At 40.8% G+C, this 23108-nt stretch overlaps 1 protein-coding gene across 5 annotated transcripts in view; it reads right to left on the reverse strand.

Moving 5' to 3' along the window:
• The window catches only part of PPP1R12B (protein phosphatase 1 regulatory subunit 12B), a 177189-nt gene that overhangs the window by 150201 nt on the left and 3880 nt on the right, over window positions 1–23108 (reverse strand). The window lies entirely within an intron of this gene.

Consider the following 23108-nt stretch of genomic DNA (forward strand, 5'->3'; position numbering starts at 1 on the left):
ATACATAGAGATGAGAAATACCATGGTCTGAATAATCCTGACGTTAGTGTTCATATTTGTTGACAAATCTTTGTCGAAATTTGGACAGATTCAGTTTCAGTAACTTGTAGCAACTCTATTGGTATTCCATCTGTTCCTGGTGATTTGTTTCTTCCAAGTATTTTAAGAGCAGCTTTCACCTCACATTCTAAAATTTCTGGTTCTTCATCATACGGTTCCTCAGTGAAAGAATCTGTCGTCCTTGCATCTCTTTTACAGAGTTCTTCAGTGTATTGCTTCCATCTTCCTTTAATTTCATCTCGATCAGTCAGTGTGTTCCCCTGTTGATTATTCAACATCCCTATGCTTGGTTCAAATGTCCCTGTAATTTATCTAATTTTTTGGAATGGGGCTCTTGTTCTACCTTTTTTGTTATCCTCTTCTATTTCTATACAAAAACTATTTTAATAGTTCTCTTTGTACCTAGGCATTAGTCAGTGTATTATTGCATTTAGGGTTCTGACCATGTTTCTATCTCCTTTTGCTTTCCTTCTTTCTTTAACCATTTTAAGTTTCTTCAGTCATCCATTGAGGTCTTTCTCTCTTTTTAACTAGAAGTCTTTTTGCATTCTTCCCTGATCATGTCTCTGACTTCAATCCACAGTTCTTCTGGTTCTCTATCAAATACGTTTAAAGCCTCAAACCAGTTCCTTATTTGATCTTTATATTCTTCTGGGATGTTATTTAAATTATATTTTGGCATTATTATTGCTTCTTTGTTCTTCTTTAGCTTTACTCTGATTTTCAATATGACCAGTTCATGATCTTTACCACAGTCTACTTCCGGTCTTGTTCTTTCAGAAAGTATGGAACTTCTCCATCTTCTGCTACCAATTATATCATCCATTTGATTCCTATATTGACCATTTGGTGATGCCCATGTGTACAGTTGTCTTCTCAGGTGCTCAAAAATGTGTTCCCAAGAAACAAATTATTGGCTTCACAGAATTCAGTAAGTCTTTCTCCTGCTTCATTTCTATCTCCTAAATCCCATTCCCCACAATTCCTAGTTCTTCCTTAATTTTGCATTCCAGTCTCCCATAATTATCAGAACATCTTGTTTGGGTGAGTCCAATTTCTTCCTGTACTTCTGGGTAATCTCTCTCCAATTCCTCTTCTTCTGTGTTTGCTGTTGGAGTGTAGGCTCGGATGATGGTTATGTTGATAGGTTTCCCTTTAAATCTCATTGATATCACTTGCTCAGACCTTGCATTATAGCTCCTAATTGCTTTTGCAACATCACTTCTCACTATTCTCATTTCCTGCATAAAATATTTTGTAGTTGCCTAAATGAAAATGTCTCTTTCTCGTTCATTTTAATTCACTCACACCAAGTATTGTAATGTTGATACGTTCCATTTCTTGCTTGACAATTTCTAACTTTCCCTGGTTCATGCTTCTCACATTCCATGTTCCTATTGTGCACGTCATAAAACTCCGGACTCTCCTTTTGCATCTCTGCGCAATCAGCCTCTGGGCTTCTTTTCGGCTTTGACCCAGTGGTGTCATTAGTCACAGTGCTACTCATACTTGTCCGCTGTTCTTCCCCAGTAGCTCGCTGAGTGCCATTTGACCTGGGGGTCTCATCTTCCAGCACTATTATTATTATTATATTTCCATTTATAGACGGCTTACTATCTGAAAGATCTCAAAGCAGTTTACAATAGAATACACAAAGTACAATTAAAAACATAGCATATCAAATTAATTTACAAAGCAAAATACATGAACAATATCCATATACATAAACAAAGTATTCCTTGCATACGCCTCAGGAAGAATGTATTTGTAGCTGATACTCTGAGCTCTGATAAGCCAGGCAGGTGATGGAGATTTAGCACCCATCGACAGAGCTAACATGGTCAGGGAAAACAGGGTCCAAAAACTGTCTGCTCCCTGGGCTTCTGTGGTGACATGTTTTGGTTCCTCCATCCAGGGCATGTCGTGCACGGCCACACTCCAGTCGCCTCAATGCACCACCCTATCCAGTCGTCTTCTGTACCGACCCCGACCAGCCCCCAATTGCAACCGCCCGGGTTGACTCTTCATCCCACCCCACTGTCGCCGCTGCAGGCCGGACACTAGTCCGAGACAAATGGGTCCTGGATGAGATGAAATGGCTGCTGGGCCCAGGGACTGCTACCACTGCCAGTTTACCGGGGAGACGCTGTGAGCTCTTTTGGGTGTTCACAATGGCCCCACCGCAACCATCCTAGAAAGGGAGGCACTGTCACTGGCTCTGCTGTGGCCTCTGCAATGTTACGGCTTGCTTCACTTTTCTGCGCGCCAACAGCAGTGAGTGAAGTAGAGGTTGCTGTGCTTGATACAGAGGAAATGGACCTTCTCACAGGACAGGAGAGGGGTTAGGGCACATTCTTCCTCTTCCTGCATCAAGAGTGGCATGAAGTAGTCAATCTGTGACATGCTCACATCTTCCTTACAGTTGCGGCTGATTAATGGCTTGCCTTTCAGATCAAGGATAAAAGCTGCCAAGGCCCGTGTTGCATTTTGGATACTCTGTTCATAGGGTTTTCCTTGTAAGAGGTATTCAGAGGTGGTTTACCATTGCCTTCCTCTGAATTTGGATGCATCTTAGTCTGTAACATCTTAAACTGTAACATGTTGAAATTCAATTCAGGTTCCTAAACCAGGATATTTTTTAAATAAGCACATTATAACTTACATTTTAGAACCATCAAAAATCCAATTTAAGTAGAATATACACAGGGTTAGATCCAAAGACCTTTCCTATCTCCTACTCTATCCAAAGCAGACTCCTGAACCTCCCTCAAAGGGGCTCTCCTGAACAGAGTACGTTGTGGTACAAAAGTCTGCAGTGGTAAGGGGAAATTGCCCCAAATCAGGTGAAAACACAACACTCCACTAATCCAATGACTGGATCCAAACCCATTTTAACTTTTCAAAAAATATATATTTTTGTTCAATTCCTGACTAAGTCACTGGTAAGTAATGCATCTGAGAAATTGGCTCTCAAATCTCTCTAAAACTGCCTTTGGAAATAGTTTATTTACAGCATGGTTTCTGTAGGGAAAGGGTAGCATGGCTCTCTCATTGTTTAGCACTAAATCCCCAATGCTACGAAACACAGATATTCACAGATTGTCTAATCTGAAGTTATTGACTATTTGGCTCAACAATTTTACACTCTGGCTAACTCATTATTGTGCCATTTTTAATTCCCTATTCCAACTTGCTTTTTCTGCTAGATGCTTATAATTGTTTGAGAGTCTCTGGAAGATCTGATACCTCAAAGAACACCTGCAAAAACCAGGGTATACCAGAAGGAGAAAAATGTGGCTGTATGTTCTCATAATTTGATATTTCTTCTTTGAAAACATGGATATTTGTGTTCATGATATATAAGAAGAACGCTTCTCAGCATTTATAAATTGCTTTAAATCTAGGGTGAACAGAAAGTAGACCCTGATCCATCAATGAACTGCTGCCCAATTTCTGGTAGAGTGATCCAATAGAATTTATGTTCTTCAGCAAGAGTGAATCATCAGGATCACTCACGACAGCTATAGTCCTAACTGTTAAGAGAACCTGTGAAGGAAATAGGCTGGATTTTTCAAACAACATGTCAGGTTAAAATATTATTTCAGAAAACAACATTGCCCATTCCTAACATTGATTCAATATTCTCTGATACACCTGCAGCACTACATGTACTTGCTGGCTACTATGACATACTTGGACAAAGTGTCTAAACCATCTTAGAACATCCTATATAACTTGCAAGATTTCATTGAACTTTGACTTTGCTGAATCAACTATTTTTGAACAGCCTTCTCTTTATAACTCTCTGTCTGCCTTATAATGAAACTTCTCTGTGGGGGAATCCATGGCTTGCACCACACCCCATTTGTTCAAGCCAATTGTTTTGGCTTTTGACAAGGCTGTCTCAATTTGGGTCCAGCAATAGCTAGACCTTTCTCCAGTGCAAGATCTATACCTAAGTGTAAGCAAGGCACAGATATCCTCTTAATCACCTGGTCTCTAATTCTTTTGTCTGCTATATCTTCAAAGTTACATGGACCCATTAAATTTGCCAAAGCAGCAATGTATGACTTCTCCAGGTTTCTGTTCACAATAGCAGAATTTGTAGCAATTAACTACCACATTAATTTTTGGCACAAATGAAGTCCTTTAAAGCCATGCATGCAATTTCATATCTGTCATCTAAAAGGAAAGGGCATAAACATATATGTTGTCCTTCAGCTCCCAGGCAATGAATAAGCTGCCTGCACATTCTCTTGCTTCAGATAGTTCTTTGTTATTAACTGAAAGCAAGTTGTTTGGATCCAAACAGAGAATGTAGCTGGAGGCTCACATGGGTTTTGAAGAAAAGGTGCAGGTGGACTCAGTAACCGAAGAGCTACTCTTGTTGCAACCAAAAATCGAAGCAGGCTTAAGACACAAAACACTATTTTAGAAAGTGTAAAGATAACAACCGTTAACAGGACTGAGAATCTATGCCTACACCTAAGTAGTTCTCTGTTGCATCACTTTGTAGAACAGGAGCAGCACTTTGGAAAGGAAAAGCAGCTACAAGTTGGAACTAGGAAAAAGGTTTAGTTTGGAGGTGGCAAGTGAACTAGACCATGGATTTACCAAACAAGAAAAGGCAGCTGCTGATTTGTTTTAGCAACAACAGCAGCAACTAGCAGAGGCTATAACATCTGCCCATTTGAAGACTGCAATGGAAGTTTTCTGGCAGTTTAGGAGTACAGGTGAAGGGAGATGATGCTAATCCTGATCTTGAATTTAGCAACACCTGAGATTCTGGGTTCTTCCTTGGGAGGGCTCTGGCTGGTGGTTGGGACAGGGATAAAAGGAGGCACAGCTACGAACCCTTTCCTAGTAGCCACAATGACAGCAACTAGCGGAGGCTGTAACATCTGAGCTGGAGTAACAGACTGTTTTCTTGTATTGTTGTACTGGAATGTTTATTATGTTTATTGTTAATTTATTTGTTTCAACTGATAGTTTTATGATGACTTGAGATATAATGTTCATGTAATCACATCGAGTTATTTGTTGGATGTTTATGTTTTGAAATTATTTCGTACTAATGTAGTGATTTGCATTTTTGTTCTGTTGGGAGCTGCTTTGAGCATCTTTATATGAAAAAGGGGCAAACAAATTTAAATAATAAGAATTGCTACTTCTTTTCATAGGTAGCCTTCCTTCAGCTGGCTTAAAGGCAGACTGCCTACAAAATCACTACAAGTTTATGGATTTCTGTGAGAGGAAAGTAGAAGATTGTTGTAGGAAGCCTTTCGCTTGATAATATACATGAGTTTGTAGAAGAGAGTTAATTAGTGGCTTAATTCTGCCTACTTCTTTCTATCTAACCCAGTTTCTCTTGTCCACACCACAAAAAACCTGCAGCTTATAGCTGCTCAGATTGGTTATCAGCCAAAGGAACTGCAAATGTTTCCCCTCCCCACAAATTACTGGATTAACTGGGCTCTAAGAAAGCTTATGAGATCCAAGAAAATAAAAACCTAGAATCCTAGATCATTTAGAGCTCTTACTGCTTTGGTCATCAGTAATCAATATCCCACTTGATTCTGAAGGAATGGAAACTGGAGGGAAGATGAATAATATTAAGTCCTCACATGTTCCTGCAGTGAATCTATAATATAATAACTTGACTTGTGCCAATAGGAAAGGACTCATAGAGTGGATAAAAAACATTTAACAAAACTTAAATCCTTCTATGCTCTAGAGGTATTTATTTTTAATGGCCTTCAGTGTTGGGGAGACCACCTCCTCTAGGTAATTGGTTCCCTTGTCATACAGCTCTAATGGTTAGGAAGTTTTTTTCTGATGTTCAGCTGAAATCTGGCTTCCTGCAATTAGATCCCATTACTCCGTGTCCTGCACTCCGGGATGATCGAGAAGAGATCCAGGCCCTCCTCTATGTCACAATCTTTCAAGTACTTGATGAGTGCTATCATCTATCTCCTCAAGTCTTCTCTTCTCAAGGCAAACATGCCCAGTTCTTTCAGTCTCTCCTCATAGGGATTTGTTTCCATTACTTTAATTATCCTCATTGCCCTCCTCTGAACCTGTTCCAGCTTGTCTGCATCTTTCTTAAAGTGCAGTGTCCAGAACTTGACACAGTACTCAAGATGAGGCCTAACCAGTGCCAAACAGAGGGGACTTGGTACTTCACATAATTTGGAAACTATACTTCTGTTATTGCAATATAAAATAGCATTTGCCTCTTTTGCAGCCACATTGCACTGTTGGCTCATATTCAGCTTGTGATCAACAATTCAAAGATCCTTCTTGCATATAGTATTGCTAAGCCAAGCATTCCCCATCTTATACCTGTATATTTGTTTTCTTTTTCCTAGGTGAAGAACTTTGCACTTACCTCTGTTAAATTTCATTCTGTCATTTTTAGTTCAAAGCTCCAGCCTATCAAGCAGGGCTGTGGAGTCAGTATGCCAAACCTTCGACTCCGACTCCTCTATTTTTCTACTTTCCAACTCCGACGCCTTCATAAATGGCAAATTTATATTAACTAGTAATAGCAAATTTACTGTAGTAAAATGGTAGCAGCATTTCATCACCACCACGTGAATCATCAGGCTAGATTGATAGAACATAAAATATATATTTATTTCATTAAAATTTCTGAAAAAGAAAACTTTCCTAAATTCCTATGAACATTTTTATTTTGAAGCCGGAGTCGGAACATTTCTATCGACTCCGACTCCACCCAAAATTGCTTCCGACTCCGACTCCACAGCCCTGCTATCAAGACCACTTGTTTCTGTCCTCCAGGGTATTAGCTTTCCCTCCCAATTTTGTATCATCTGAATGAATGAATAGAATTTATTACGGTCGAGGACCAGCAATACAAATACAAATCATCCAGATATCAGGACATCAATAAAATACAATGCTAAAAACAAAGTCAATTTAAAAGGCTAAAATGAAATCTGTTTGAAGGGCCACTCTCGTATCTACCTGAACTGTTGTGTATTAGCATGGATGTTAACTATACTACTATACAGGGGACTATAACATAGTTAACTACAAAATAATGAGAAAATAATGGGAAAAACAGAAAAATAAAAATTAAGATTTAGCTCAAAATCCCCGAAGTCAAACAGATTAGCAGCACTCAAGGACTAATTAGTTCCTTCCTGCGAGCCATGGCAGCTGCACAGAACGAGGCAACCTTCACAGTAGTCCGGGAATTCAGATCGGCCAATAGTCGTTGTAAAGACACAGCCTTGGAACTCAGATAAGAATGGGATAAAATTGGGTAAATAAACTTGCGACGAAGGTCTGAGTATAAAGGACAACACAGCAATGCATGACATACAGTCTCCACCTCCTCAGCTCCACAGGGGCAGGTTCGTTCACGGTGGGCAATACCCTTATACCTGCCCTCCAATAGTGCTGAGGAGAGGGCGTTACATCGTGCTAGGGCAAATGCTCTCCTGAATTTGGGAATAGACAGGTTTGAAATATAGTTAGCAGGAACAAAAGGTTTCACATTAATGTGACAATGGGGGTATGCAGCGACCAGGCTCAGATTATTTTGAAATTCAGTGTCTTTAAGATGTTGCGTGATAGTTGTTTTGGCCCTTGTATAACCTAGGGCCTCAACAGCTGAAAGCAAGAAGCCAATGGTTTCCAGTTTTTTGGTCAGTGCCTGTTTCCATTGGGACTGGAAAGGGTCTGCCAAAGTTAGTGAGGCCAGTCCCGTGGGCATGAATAATAGCTTCAGCCAGTAGCTGAGTCTAAGCATCCAAGCTCGGGTCTTGATTGAAAGGGCACCCAGTTCTAAGCGTAGGGTCACATTAGGAACACAGCTTGGGACACCCATTACAGTCCTCAGGAATTTGGATTGGACCACTTCCAGCAGTGTATAATTGCCCCCACTACAAATCTGTATCCCATAAAGTAATTGGGCGAGAGCCTTGGCATTAAACACCTGAACAGCTGCGGGAACATATGAACCGCCCTTTGTGTAAAAAAAAAGAAAGTAAGGCCTTAGCCGTTTTCTGGGCAGTCTTAGCAGACCTAGCGAGATGGGCCTTCCAGGAGCCTGAAGAGTGGAATACTATGCCAAGATAACTAAAAGCATTAACTTGATCGATGAAATGATTATCAATTTGCCATCGGTACTTGTGTCTCCTTCTGGAAAAAACTAAAACCTTACATTTTGCGTAATTAATTTTTAAAAGTTTGTCATTGCAAAAAGAAGTAAGCTCTCTCAACAGGCGACGCAATCCGATCGGTGTTTGGGATCATCTGCAAATTTGGCATGCGTTCCCTGCACCCCATTCAAGTCATTAATAAAAATGTTGAGGAGCACTGGGCCCAGGACCAAGCCCTGTGATTCCCCGCTCATTACTGCCCCCCATTTTGAGAAGGACCTATTGATACTCATTATTTGAGTATGATTCTGTAGCCAGCTGTCAATCCATTTGATACTTGTTCCATCCAACCCACATTTACTGTAGTTAGCTTGCTCATCAGAATATCATTATTTAATTCTTTATTTATTATTAGATTTATATCCCGCCCTTCCTCCCAGTAGGAGCCCAGGGTGGCAAACAAAAGCACTAAAAACACTCTTAAAACATCATGAAAACAGACTTTAATATATTAAAACAAAATATCTTTTTTTTTAAAAAAAAGCTTTTAAAACTTTTTTTTAAAAGCTTTTAAAATGTATTAGAAAGCAATTCCAACACAGACGCAGACTGGAATAAGGTCTCAACTTAAAAGCCTTGTTGAAAGAGGAAGGTCTTCAGTAGGCGAAAAGATAACAGAGATGACGCCTGTCTAATATTTAAGTGGAGGGAATTCCAAAGGGTAGGTGCCACTACACTAAAGGTTTGCTTCCTATGTTGTGTGGAACAGACCTCCTAATAAGATGACGTCTGCAGGAGGCCCTCACCTGAAGAGCATATATAAGGGTAAGACAGTCTTTCAGGTATCCTGGTCCAAAGCTGTGTAGGGCTTTGTAAACCAAAACCAGAACCTTGAACTTAGCCCAGTTGCTAATAGGTAGACAGTGCAATTCATTTGGCAGCTGGGTGACATGTTGGCGATACCCTGGCCTAGAGAGCAGTCTCACCGCCACATTTTGCACCAGCTGCAACTTCTGGACCAGCCTCAAGGGCAGCTACACATAGAGCGCATTACAGTAATCCAGCCTAGAGGTTACCTGTGCATGGACAACAGTGGTCAGGCTATCCCAGTTGACAAATATCTGCAGCTGTCTTACCAGCTGAAGCTGGTAAAAGGCACTCCTAGCCACTGAGGTCACCTGGTCCTCTAGTGACAAAGATGGATCCAGGAGCACCCCCAGACTATGGACCTGCTCTTTCAAAGGGAGTACAACCCCATCCAAAGCAAATCCAATTACACAAACTCAGGAACCACCAACCCACAGAGCCTCCACCTTGCTAGGATTCAGAGTCAGTTTACTGGCCCTCATCCAAGCCACCACTGAGTCCAGACAAGCAGTCCAGGGCTTGCACGGCCATTCCCAATTCAGATGTTACAGAGAAATAGAGCTGGGTATCATCAGCGTACTGCTGACACCTCATGAATATCATGAACCACTTTGTCAAAAGCTTTGTTGAAATCGAGATCCATGTTAGATTCTAGCAATCACTGCATTGTTTTTCAAGGTGCTTACAGATTGACCACTTTATAATTTGTTCCAGATTTTTCCCAGGGATTGATGTTAGGCTGACTGGGTCTATAGTTCCCAGGTTCCTCCTTTCTGAAGATAGGGACAACATTAAGCCTCCTCCAGTCATCCAGCACTTTATCTGTTACAAAGATAATAGACAGTGGTTCCGAGAGTTCTTCAGCCAGTTCCTTCAATACTCTAAGATGCAGTTCATCGGGTCCCATATCAAGTTGCCAAAGAATATAGAAATATTTAACAGTACAGTTAAACCTATGAAGGAGCTGAAACCTAAAGCACCAACAGCAAATTGATTTCTAGCACCCTTTTGAAAACCAGAGCGCTCCCATAGGGATCTACAAAGTTACAAAAACAGCCCCCACTCCTAATATTCTACACATCTAAATATTCTATACACCAGGGTTCAAACCTGCTGTTTCATGACAGAATCGGATGCAGCAGAGGAGCCCACTAGAGAAAGTGGGGAAGGCAATTTTTGCAGATTACCTTCCCCCTGCAGCCTCAGCATCAGATCCCACACTCTTCTGGAGGGTGCCCAAACTCTCCTGAGCAAATTTTAAAGGGGGGGGGCATAAGGAGCTGCAGGGAGATGAGAATTGGTGAAAATCATCTCTCCCACCCACTCCCACACTTCCACCCACTCCCACACTTCCACCTGCAGGAGTGTCCAGTTAATGGAGTTCCACTCTACACAACTCTGCATCCTACCCATAGGCACTGTAGCTTAATTTATGCCCTGAATCAAATCTGAGCAACTTTGGGAGCAATGCCATTATGTTCTATGTGGATGTGCTTATAAGCAGACATTGTTTCTTCTTTACATTCATATCCCACCCTTTCTTCGGAAGCCCACAATAGCATACATGGATAGCATTACCTCATTTTATACATAAATCAATCCCTTGAGTTAGGTTTGAGAGGGAATGACCCAGGGTCACCAGTGAACTTCACAGCCATAGTGATTCAGATCTTACTGTCCAATGCTCTGCCTCTCTAAATGTCTTTAAAAGTACTATATTTGCAAAATTCTAGTTTCTGCACTAAGTTTCAAAACTTTGTTTACGGCCAATTTGGAGTATAATGTTCATTTCACACAGAAAGCATTGTGGGAGTTGCTTCTCTGTAATGCAAGGCAGGGTTGATCACATGGGCCCTCTTCTCCTCTTAGTAGTCATTTACTCGAGAGGTGGGGCAACAATCTGCTGGAAAGATTCATACAAATGGACACACATCCGGTTCTAATAGTGTCTGTCTGTCTCTCTGTCTCTGTCTCTGACACTCACACACACTCACACACTCACTCTCTCACTCTCTCTAACTATAGTGGCACAGAATCATTCCAAAGAGAAAGGACTCTCGAGGATATTATTTATTTATTTATTTGTTTGTTTGTTTATTTATTTATTTATTTATTAAATTTATATACCGCCCCATAGCCGAAGCTCTCTGGGTGGTGCACAACAGACAAAGGATGTGAGGAGATGGAGCCAATGATAAATTCTGTTTCACTCAAGAAAAAAAGTTATTTTGTCAATATGAACAGTAAGCAGGCAAGCATCCTTCACATAAAGAGAAGCTGCCTGACAGCTGAACAGTGTCAGGGTTAACAGTGTCTAGGAGCAGACACATGAGTTCAAAGAACAAAGGAATAAAACTCCCAAAATAGCCTTGCAACTGTCACCACTAGCAATTGTCAGCATTGGAAGGTATGCCCTTGCCTTCATGGCCAGTGATCATAGCTCATCACTCAGGACATTCATCAGAAGTGGCACTGCCAGAAAGCATTCAGGTAACTCTCTGAACGCGAACAAAGAGGAGTACAGTTGTCAATTATTGGCAGTCTAGGCAACTATTGCTGTTTTTTCAGGAGATAAAACTTGCTCCAAACATTTCCTAGACATACGTGCTGAAGGCCAGCACACAGTTAATGGTTATATTACTACTGACTCATCAGTCTTAGCCATCTCGCACCCATTCTTTCAAAATGCTTCCTATTAGTCATCCTTCATACTGCCTCTCCCTGCAAAGGCGGGTCATTTATTATACCACTCAAATTGACGTTCACTCTCCCCTTAAAATGCTAATCACATACCTCACCAACATAGAGATGGATTATGGATATAACACTGGATTAAAATACTATTGTTAAAATAAAACCAGTCAAGAATTTCATGGCACTGGTCCCAACAAAACATTTACCTTGCCCTTATACAATCATTTTCAGCTGTATCAGTACAAGGTGGACTATTGTGGGAAATGTTTGTTTTTGCACGCTCAAAAGTCACCCAAACTATTCAGCCTATATAAAATGAAACCTAAGATTTCCTCAAAGCCTTGACTGAAATCTGGTCAAAGACTTGGGACCTCCCCAAACTTAGTTTAGAAAGACAGACATATATAGCACAATTTTGCTTGCTTAAATATAGCCATTTTAATGCCAGCTACTTCTGAGTTTGTCTCATTAAATCTATGAGCCAAAGTAATGGAATATATTTGGAGGACACCAATGGGGTGTTGTCTGTCTCATTGAGCTTAGCATCAGAGACAGATTTCACGTTTCCCCTCCTCTTAATTATATCCCAGATTGCTGTCTGTTTGCTTTGTTTCTTGAACTCTATGAAAGCCTTTTAGAGCACTAGCCCCTACCTGCATAGGCCAGCCTGTGCTGTTTAATCACATTATAGTGTACCAAAGCTAAGAAACAGGCTAGCATATCTATGTATTCAAAACACCACAGGAGGGGAGAGTGCTCTTGCTCTCAAGTCCTGCTTGCAGACTTCCCATAGACAAATGGTTGGCCACTATGGAAACAGAACGCTGGATTAGATAGGCTACTTGCTTGATCCAGCAGGCTCTTCTTATGTTCTTATTGTAACAAGCAGCATGCAGATTGGTCCTTAGGTGACACAACACATTTCTGGTGCACCTCAAGTACTGCATTTGCTCCAGAAAGGTCCCTATAACTGAAAGCCAGGCCACCTACTTTCAGAGATGGACACATTTTCACTCAATTCACTGGCTCAATGCTTCTTATACATATTGATGGCTGTAAAACTGAATAGAGAGCCAGTGTGGTGTAGTGGTTAGAGTGTTGGACTATGACCTGGCAGACCAGGGTTTGAATCCCCACACAGCCATGAAGTTCACTGGGTGACCTTGGGCCAGTCACTGCTTCTCAGCCTCAGAGGAAGGCAATGGTAAAACCACCTCTGAATACCATTTACCATGAAAACCCTATTCATAGGGTCACCATAAGTCAAAATTGACTTGAAAGCAGTACACACACACAAAACTGAATGACATCTTCCTGCAACTTACTCAAAAATCTTATGACAGAAGTTACTAAGGACTTCATATGTTACTCAAAGCAAACAAAATTTCAAAATATTTCTAGAAGCCCATCAGTGTGAACAGTTTTCTAATTAAGAACAGCAGCAACATTTTCAAATATTGAGTACCTGACAATATAAATGATGCAACAATGCTTATAGCTGGTGGTGGTGGTGGAGCTAGAGTATAAATATTCTCCATTAGTCTTAGTGATTGCAGAAGTCAACTTGCAGAAATATTGTGCAGAGTCCGCTTCGCAGATGCCAGCTTAACAGTAATTTCATAAAGGTTGTATCCAGTGCTACATCAATGGGGTTCTGTTGCTGCATCAGGACTTCTGTTTCTTCTCTTGTCCTCATATGCCCCCAGCATCTGCTCCAGAGGGTTCCCCAGCTCTCCCAAGCTTATTCTGAGGATGCCCAGAGGATTGGAGTAGACAGGAGAGGAACAGGGAGTTCTGTTGCATACACAAAAGTCCCTTGTGCCAGCAGAACTTCCATGCTAGATATGGTCCTCAATGAGTATTTTACATTGATTGCAAGGATAAAAAAAAATCCCTTCCCCATCTAGTATCTTATAAACAGCTTACGCTGGTACTTTATTCCTGCAGTGAGCTTCACATTAAATATTTTCCCAAATGTGTACTGTGAAATCATTTCTATTTGCCACTTCTGTGTCCTTTAATCTTCTAGCTCTGCTGCTGAGCCATGCCAATGGTACCACATAACGTTCTTTCCAACTGACAGTAAGCCTTTAGTTGTTGGCAGTATGCTGTGATAGCTTCAATATAATGGCAAGAACACTGAACATGTTTTTTCTAGATGCATTCTTTCGAGGTACATTATCAACCTAGAAGCAAGCTTTTTATATGCAGCAAGCTGCTTCAGCATAGAAACATGACAAATAACAGCACACAGACATGAAAAATCATTACGTTCAGTTGGAGATTTGGCGGTAGAGATGGCAAGAACAAGCTTCAAGGCAACCCTGGGATAGAGTACTTGGGGATGATGACCATGTGGGGCTGGGAAGGAAAGTTCTAAAGTTAACAGGAAGTCAGAGAATAGCCCATAGAAACACCTGAACGGGACTCCTCTCCAGCTCCTGGAACAGCCCCACCTCACCCCTCCACCCCATTTCAGAGACTTATGCGGGAATACTACCAGCGATAGCCTCTTGACAACCTAACCTCTTCCAGCAGCAGAGATCAAGGGCTAGAATTGCTTTGCCTGTTTGTTTAGCTTTTGATTGTTGTCTTGATTTTTTATTGGTTTTAGATTAAAGCGGATCTGAGAATACTCATATAAGAGGGAAACAAAGATAAAATTAAAGAAGTCCAGAGACAGCAACTATGATCCATACTTTTCCATCCTGCAGAAGCTGGGCAGTCTACACCATAATCAAATCTATGCACTTCTCTTCTTCTTCAAATATTTCACTATTTGAAGGAGGAGGTGAACCACTCTGGTGAACCACTTAATGTCTGCTGGATTACACTGACTGCTATTTGATCCTTAATGTTCTTAAACTTAATTTCTACTGCTGTCTAGCTCCTTAAAAAAGTAATGAGACAATTTTGAAGTTGTGTCGCTAGTGAACTTTAGAATTGACATTCAAGCAAGATTGACAGTGCAGTCCACATAGGTTATTGTGTCATTCTCTGCTGACTCATGCCTACTCATTGCACCTGTTACCTCTCGTATGTTGAAGGTGCACTATGCACCCATAATAGACTAATATTTATGTTTTGGCAGGTATCAAGTTAAATTATGCACAATCTGAACATGCAAAAAAAGAGTGCAAGTCAGCATACAGGCAATGAACTGGTTTTCATGTTCACCCTAAACTATGCTATGTTCACAAACAGGAAGGAATCCAAGCGAAGCTTCACTTGGGCTTATCCACTCCCCTCTCCCATGCAGTTGGGATAAGGATTTGTGCAGTGTTTGGTTTTGTTTTCAAAGAATATTGACTGGTTATGTACAAACCAGACACTGTAGTTAAAAATACACTTTAACTAAACAAGCCAGCTTCATAAGCCATAGCTTAAAACTTGCTTGTTTTGAAACTGATTGGTTTGTCTTAAACTATAACTTCTGGTTCATATATAACAAGCCAAGATACTCTGAAAGCAAAACTAAGCATTGCAGAACTCCTATTCCCAGACAGCTTGCAGAAGAGGGAAGGATGAGGCAAGTGAGCCCAAAGCTCTGCTCATTCTTTTCTAGCTAAATCAGCTGATGGGCAGGTAGTTCAACCCTACTTGAGTAGTATCTTACCCACGGGCCAACTTTGATAGGTAAGTGAGACCACCTATCTGTCAATCATTTAACAGGTAGGTGGGCTCCTTTTGGGAGGAAGGGCCAGTTATAAATACTATAAATAAATAAATCATTATGGTAATGACTGGCAGGTAGGTGGTCCCACCCACCTGTCCAAGTTGGCCTGGGTGGGACAAAGATCTGGCCCAAAAGTACAAAAATGCTCTCCACCTCTAGCTTAGAGGATTGATAACATGCTATCCGAATTGAATCAATGTAATACATAAGGAATGGCAAAAGGCTCATTATGTTCACTCTCTCCTCCTCGCCCTGATTTGCATGACCAGTTAGACAAGACACTCAAACTGTGGAAACTATGGATGAGCCAACGTGGTTTGTAAAATCACACCAAACTATAGGAGGCAATTCCTCATTAGCATTAGCTACAGTTTTTCCACTTTGGGTGTCAAGAGTCAACTATGGTAATACAAACTAGGAAAGGCAGGAAGAAATCTAAGAGCACAAGGTATATTCTCATTCCTCTATAACGATTATCTGGAGGATTAGGAATAGGATGTCTTAACTGAATCACTTTAATATAGTCCAAAACACCCTCTTGAAACATCATTTTGACTCTAACAGAGCAATCCAGCTTAGGGAAAGCTGGTGGAAGGGAAACCTGGCATCCATTCACCATTCAGTAGCTCCTAGGATGTCAGCTCAGCGCAGAACTGTGTGCATGAACAGAAAAGAAAAATCTCTCACAAACACCCCTACTGGTGAGTAAGTGCTTGCCACTGACTTCCATTATGATTATTTTCCTAGAGTGATGTTTTTCACGGCATGACGGTGGCCCGAATTGGGACCCGCAGGAGTTCTCCCAGCAGAGTTGGATGTTGCTTAAGTCCTCCCCTTCAGGCCCTTCCCTGACATGCGCCCATAATGCCCCTTTTTCCAGCCTTACATTGGTTTCCAACAGCACTCCTTCCACCAGGCTGGGCTTCCCCAATGCGCCTCACTCTTTCCCCCAGCCAGGAGGAACAAACTATAGCACTGCCTTAGCATTACGTGCAAAGCAGTGGTTCTCTCCAAATAAATCACAAGCAAAAGCCAAAGTTTATTCTTGGCTTACCGCTTGTGGTTTGTTTGGAAAGAAACAAACTATGAACACTGGTTTGCATGTAACACAAAGCCAGTGCTAAAGTTCATTTCCTCCTAGCTGGGAAAGGCAGGAGTGGGGAGAAGGAGCACAGCAGGCACAACTGAACAGAATACACAATCACACTGCTCATTCACTATCTATGGCTTAAGATGACATGTAGACTGACTCGCTGCAAGACCTTTTTAGTTACATTCATTCTTGGCAGCCAAGGTAAATATTTTAATGATGTTATCATGTATCTTTCATTTAATTAACATGCATTTCTAAACTGCAAACAGAACTCAGGTGTAAGGAACAGGCAAGCTAAAAATCCAAATAAATGGCAGATCATGGCAACAAGTATCTGAAGATGCCACATGTGAATGCAATGGATATTGTGATTTTCAGACAGTTTAAAATCCCCCTTCAGTATGAAACAAAATGTTTATAATGGACTGCATGGCCTTATTTGGGAAAAAAATCAGTCAAGCATATTTCACATGATTGTTTCTTCCTTTATGGTATTATTTTTAAACAAACTTAATAATCATCAAATTTCTGTCTCCTTCCTTAGCAGCCAAGAGCAGCAAACAAACAAAAAAAGCACCAAAAAATAAAAATATTTTGAAACAATCAGGTTGTTTCACCTAACAGCTAAATAAATTCAAGGTTGCTAGGAACAATATATTCTGGGCATCAAATGGCTGGTTAAACAGGAATGTTTTAAAGTTCCTCGTGAAAGTTAATAATGAGGAAGACACATGCAGCTCACTGAGAAGCACATTCCACAAAGGGGAACCCTAATGAGAAGGCCCTGTCATGGGTCAGTTGCAGCACCACCAAGGTCAATGTGGTTGATATTGGGGGAGCCAATCAGTCAAACCCCGCTTACTATATTTCAGCAACTGTAATTTCAGCAACTCTAATGAAAATACTTAATGAGAAGGTAGTTGTTAGGATGTTGTTGGCATCACCCCTGCAAAAGGTCCTTAGCCATTTCACTCAGTGTAGAATAGGAACCCAAGGTGAGTGGAAAGCAGAGGCTGTGCTGTACAAAGACCTTGCCACCATGTTGCAGGAGCAACATATTTGGCAGACACCCAGACTGCACTCCGGAACCAAATACCTGAAGTTGTTCTGTATTCTGCAGCATTTGAAAGCACAGTCCTAATTATGCTGCTGCTTTTTTTAGTGATTTAGTCAAATATCATGGTAATGCAGTCATCAGTTAAGTTATCAAATTGTGTCAAAGATTTGCAGCAGTATAAGTTCACTCAACATTCTGAAATACTGACTGAGAGCTATGTCATATTGTGAAAGAGAAAGTATGTCATGGGGGTAGATTTGCTTTTCATTTTCCCCCCATGATTTCGTTTTCCTTTTGCAGGCATTAAAAAAAATAGAAGGGCAAAAACCAGTGCACTCTGCGTTCACACTTCTGCAGTCTAGTCATCAACACAATTAAGAACAACAGTCACAGGATATATCACCAACGTTTTGCATAGTGCTCCATGTGAAACAATGGGCGGTATTCAACTAACTCTTCCCATCAGTGCAAAGATTATGGGACATTTTCTCCTCTCCTCCTACCCATCTTCTCCAAGGGATTGGGGGAACACCTACAGAACAGATTTAGGGGGCATGCAAGGGTAGGAGAAGAGAAAACATTCTGTTGCACAAGCAGAATTCCTTGAGCAGATGGAACTACTTGCTTAGCACTATGTTTAAATCGGCACAATATATCCTTTTCCAGGGTTATTGGTGGTACATCCCAAGAACTAAATATATTGAATACAGACAGCTGCCTTTCAGATTGGATTTTTTTCTGCCAGCACAAAAGGTTTTGAGGGAAAATCTCAAGATACACATCCATGCCATATCACCCCTCAAAAAGATACAAAATGTTATGCTGACATTACAGCAGCCTTCTCCAACCTGGTGCCTTCCGTATTTTGCTTGACTGGCACTCCTGTCATCCCTGACAGGATCCCCTCACTGGATTGTCACCTTGTAGTGGTAAGTGGGCTTGTGTGTTACAATGAATCCTGTAAGCGATGTCGTCGGGAGTCATGTACTCCCAGCAGGGTCATTCATAGCGGTAAGGTCAAGGGAGAAGAACCAGATGAAGAACGATCCAAGAATGTCCTCAATGGCTGAACAAGTTGAGGATAACAGTGCGTATGTTACAACGGCTATGAAGGCAGATGAAGGCTGCAGCAGATAAAAGACTTCCAATCGTCGTGGTATCCATGCCATTGGATCAAAGGCTTTTTCTGTCAAAACTGTGTGTTGATCATTGTGCACCGATCTCCCCACATAAAACAAATTCATGCACAGGCGTCTTCCAACCAACCTTATTTTAGAAGACAATCTTACATGCTGGCTGGGACTGATGGGAATTTGTGGGCTACAGATCAGCCATCAGTACATATGGTAATATACATACAGCGATACAAGCAAGATTCAAGAAGTTGATGTTTTCTTCTGGGAAACTAGAACACATGATGCCTCAAAAAATATATGACATACTCTGATTTGAAACACATTCAAGTTGAAGAATCAATATGGTGGCGCATGCTGCTCAATCACTTCATTGCTCCTTTTGCCTAGCTGATAAACAAATCCTGATGTATCTGGCTCTGCTTTTTGTGCAAATCAGTGCTTTTCTCCAAGCTGAGTTTGTTTCTGAGCAAGTTAAGACATAATACCATGGCAGCTGCTCCAGAGTTTGTTTCTTGACTAGGCAAAAGGAGTGAAGCTTGTTTGTCAGAAGCCATAGTTTGTTTCTGAGCATGGCTCACTGTTACTTACAGGGCCGGTAAGTTACTCTGAGGTCTTTGTAGATCAAATTAAAGTCAAGACACTAAAAGAAACAACAGTAGCTGTGTAAAAGGCTAAAGCGAACAAGTTATAAATAGAAGACTGTTTTTCATATGGTCCGGAAATGGATGGTGAGCAGTTGCTGTGTCAGATCAATTCAGTACTTCAGAGTATCCAAGAGCCAAGTTTAGCTGGAACCTGAAAGGCCACAAACAAATTAAAGAATAATAGCAGGCGATCATTCTTCATTCAAAGATGTCACTAATTCTGATGATAAATGGTGGAGGTTAAATGTAAATGGACCACTGCAAGGTTTTATTACTGCATTTAGGCAGCAATTTCATAAATTTAGATTATCTTTTCAATTACTGAAATTTAAATCCTTTATAAGTGGAAGGGAAATATATTATGCCCAAGATGTCACATTCTACCACAAAACAGAACGATGACATCCATTTAGTAAAAAGTCTGGAGACTTTTTAATTTAAACAATGGTTAAATTCATGTCACCTTTCTAAAAAATATCCACACACTGTGTCTTTAGAATACTGAGGAAGAGAAGGAGCTTGTTTCCATCAGCAGTTAGAATAGGCATCAAAAGCTAGCCACATATTCGCATTTCTTTTGGCAGTGGTTGCCAAATTAGAGATTAACTATTGCCAGAGCAATGGAGGAACTACTGCTTTAAAAACACAGCTGCAGCTATTGAGGAGAATTAGTTGATATGAGCCAGCAATGGAAACATCTCCTGTTCTTCTCTCTCCTCAAGAGCGGTGTAGAGTAACTGTATGCCAGCCAATGAAGCTAGCTTTCTGGTATTGTTACTGATAGAACCACCCTCTCTTCTTCAGAATTCAAAAAGGACAGCCCCTATCTACACTGTTGTGTCAGCAACATGCAAGGAAGGCCAGCACAGTGGAGTTGTTGCAAAGAAACATTCAGCTCCAAGAGGCCAATGTTTCTAGGCATGTATGCGAGAATCAGTTTGATGTGGTGGAAAAGTGGAAAACCTATCATCCTCTTGTTGTTGTTGGACTCGAACACTCATCAGCTCAGCTGCCATGGCCAATGGTCAGGGATGATGGGAGCTGCTGTTCAGTAACATCTGGACTGCCAGAGGTTTCCCACTCCTGGGGTACTGAATAGTCTGCTGCACTTAGACTCAGGAGATCAACAAAGCTTACTGGATGACCAGTAGTGTAGTGGCAAATTCAACAGTGCAGGGTCCCATCATGGTAGTCAACCATTCTCCCTTTCTTGCTTGCTCTCCATTGTCACACCACACTCCTCAGTCCTTCCTATGCACACCTTCTTTCACAACAGCAGACATCCCAAGAAGACAATCAACGTGAAAGGGAAGTGTGTTAGCTACTGACAAGAGTCTTCTCAGTGGCTGACTCATCTTCTTTCCTTCCGATTGGCTTAAGGAAGCATGTTTGAAGATTCCTCTCAGTGGCTGACACACTCCTCTGTCATGCTGATTGGCTTGTAAGTCGCTGGAGGCATAGGGACCTGGCTGGGACCCTGCTTCCAAAAAAGTAAGGGGTCTAAGACCCACTGAGACCCTGAATGACTACACTCCTGTGGATGACCCTGTACCACCTGCACTCTCTCTCAGCTTAACCTACTTCACATGGGATGAGGAAGGGGACCATAAGCAACATGATAAGCTCCTTAGAGAAAGGATGGGATAAAAATCAAGAATTATTTAATTCTTAAAACAGAAGCATATATGACATACATCATGACTGGCAGACTTGGAAACAGTTTCTGTAAGATTTTAAAAATAATTTTCACTTCACATGTAAAGTAATACTTTTCCTTGAAAAACTGTCCTACACACAGGAACATGTTGTAAAAAGGAAATGTAAGCCATATTGTGTACCATTTGCTCCAATGACTATGCCAGAAGTCAAGCCTAGGTTTCACCTAATGCATGAATATGACTGTGTATAATCAGTGAATCAGTCAAGCAACAATAAAACTTCAGCAAGTTCATTTGTCAATGCTAAAACTTCAGCTTGTCCAAAGTAAGTTTTACCTGAGAATCATGTTGACTTAAGTTACACATTTTGATGGGGAAAATGTGAGGGAAATGCTTGCTGCTCATACCTCATCCTAGTGACAAGCTCTTTATACAAAATGGTTTATTTGCAAACCATATGTCAACCACAATTTGTCTTAAACTGATCACCAAAACCTTCCTTCTATATCTGAACTGCCAATACAAACCAGACAACACAAATATTCAGACAGTCATTATGCTGAGGCTTCTTATTTATATTCCACCCTTTATCCTAAGGTCCCAGGGCAGCTAACAATCAAAATACAAGAACAGTAAAAACAAAGAATACAGTTCAATAAAAGTCCCACTCTATTTATTCACTAATAGCACAAGCCAGTCACTTGAAATATTCAGAAGGTCAGAAGGAAGAGGAAGGTTTTCAGTTGGCCACAAAAGATGGACAATGTCAGCACCAGCCATAACTCGGGGGGGGGAGATGTTCAAAGCCAGGGTAGCAATGCCAAGGAGGCCCTCTGGCAAGTGAAACTCCTAAACTTCAGTATACGATGGTGTTACAAGAACAGCCCCAGCAAATCTCAAAGCACAGGCAGGAACATACAAGAAGTTTCTCCACCTGTTAACCAATCACTAAAGTATTTTCCATGATACAGAAAGCATTATCATCCAACTGAAATACCAGAAAGCATTGTAACTGTTACGTTTAAGAACGCTTTGCATTTATATAGCATATTTCAAGTGTTCAAAATGTTTTCATACATCAGCTCAATAATCTATACAACTACCTCATAATGCGAGACAGTATTTAAAAATAAACTAAAATTCGAGAACATGTTTAATTTCTTAACTTGTATTTACAAACTGAGATATTGGAGCAGAGAAAAAATCTAGAGAAACCAGTGGTCCAGCAAAGCAGTGCTCTGAAACAGATGTAACTATGACTTTACCAGCACACCACTACAATTTGCTACCTTACACAAGCAAAACAAACCAAAGGTGAAGGTTTCAACCCATCAAAACTGATACGTTTAGCTGAAAGGCAGGATATAAATCTTCTAAATAAATATATAAGAGGAATTGTTTGTAGTAAAGATTCCTACCTACAGTGAATAGTGAATCACATCTGAAAGCCCTGAAATTTTACAAGAGCACACTGGAGTCTAACTGAAGTAATTAAACGTTTACCAAGTTCATCACCAATTGTACTATGGAAAGGTTGGCATTATTTTATTTATTTATTATTTTATTTTTATTTCAACACTGCCTTTGTTTTATTTGTTTATTTGATTTATAGTCTGCCTTGAACAGTTTCCCAGGTTTGAGTGTTGGACTGGCACCTGGGAGACCAGGGTTCAAATCCCTGCACAGTCGTGAAGCTCACTGGGTGACCTTGGGCCAGTCATTGTTTCTCAATCTAACCTACCTCACAGGGTTGTTTTGAGGATTATGTGTTGTCAGGAGGGAGAGAACAATGTTTGTATGCCAGTTGAGCTCTTTGGAGGAAAGGTGGGGTATAAATGTAATAAACAACAAACAAACAGGTCAGCTAAGAAAATTAACATTAATTTAAAACAAAATCATTGAAGCATGACAACATAAATGAAAGCAGTATGTGGAATTAAAAACAAATATTATGCACCATAAAACCAATGTGCATAGGATTAAAAAGCTAGGGAGGTGCAAAGGTTTTGCCTGATGCTAAAATCAAGGCAGGCACCAGCCACCAAACAAGTCTCTGCAGAGGGAGCATTTCACACTCAGGTTACTACCACCAAG

Source organism: Rhineura floridana, chromosome 6, assembly GCF_030035675.1.
Source record: "Rhineura floridana isolate rRhiFlo1 chromosome 6, rRhiFlo1.hap2, whole genome shotgun sequence".
Lineage (NCBI taxonomy): Eukaryota > Metazoa > Chordata > Lepidosauria > Squamata > Rhineuridae > Rhineura > Rhineura floridana.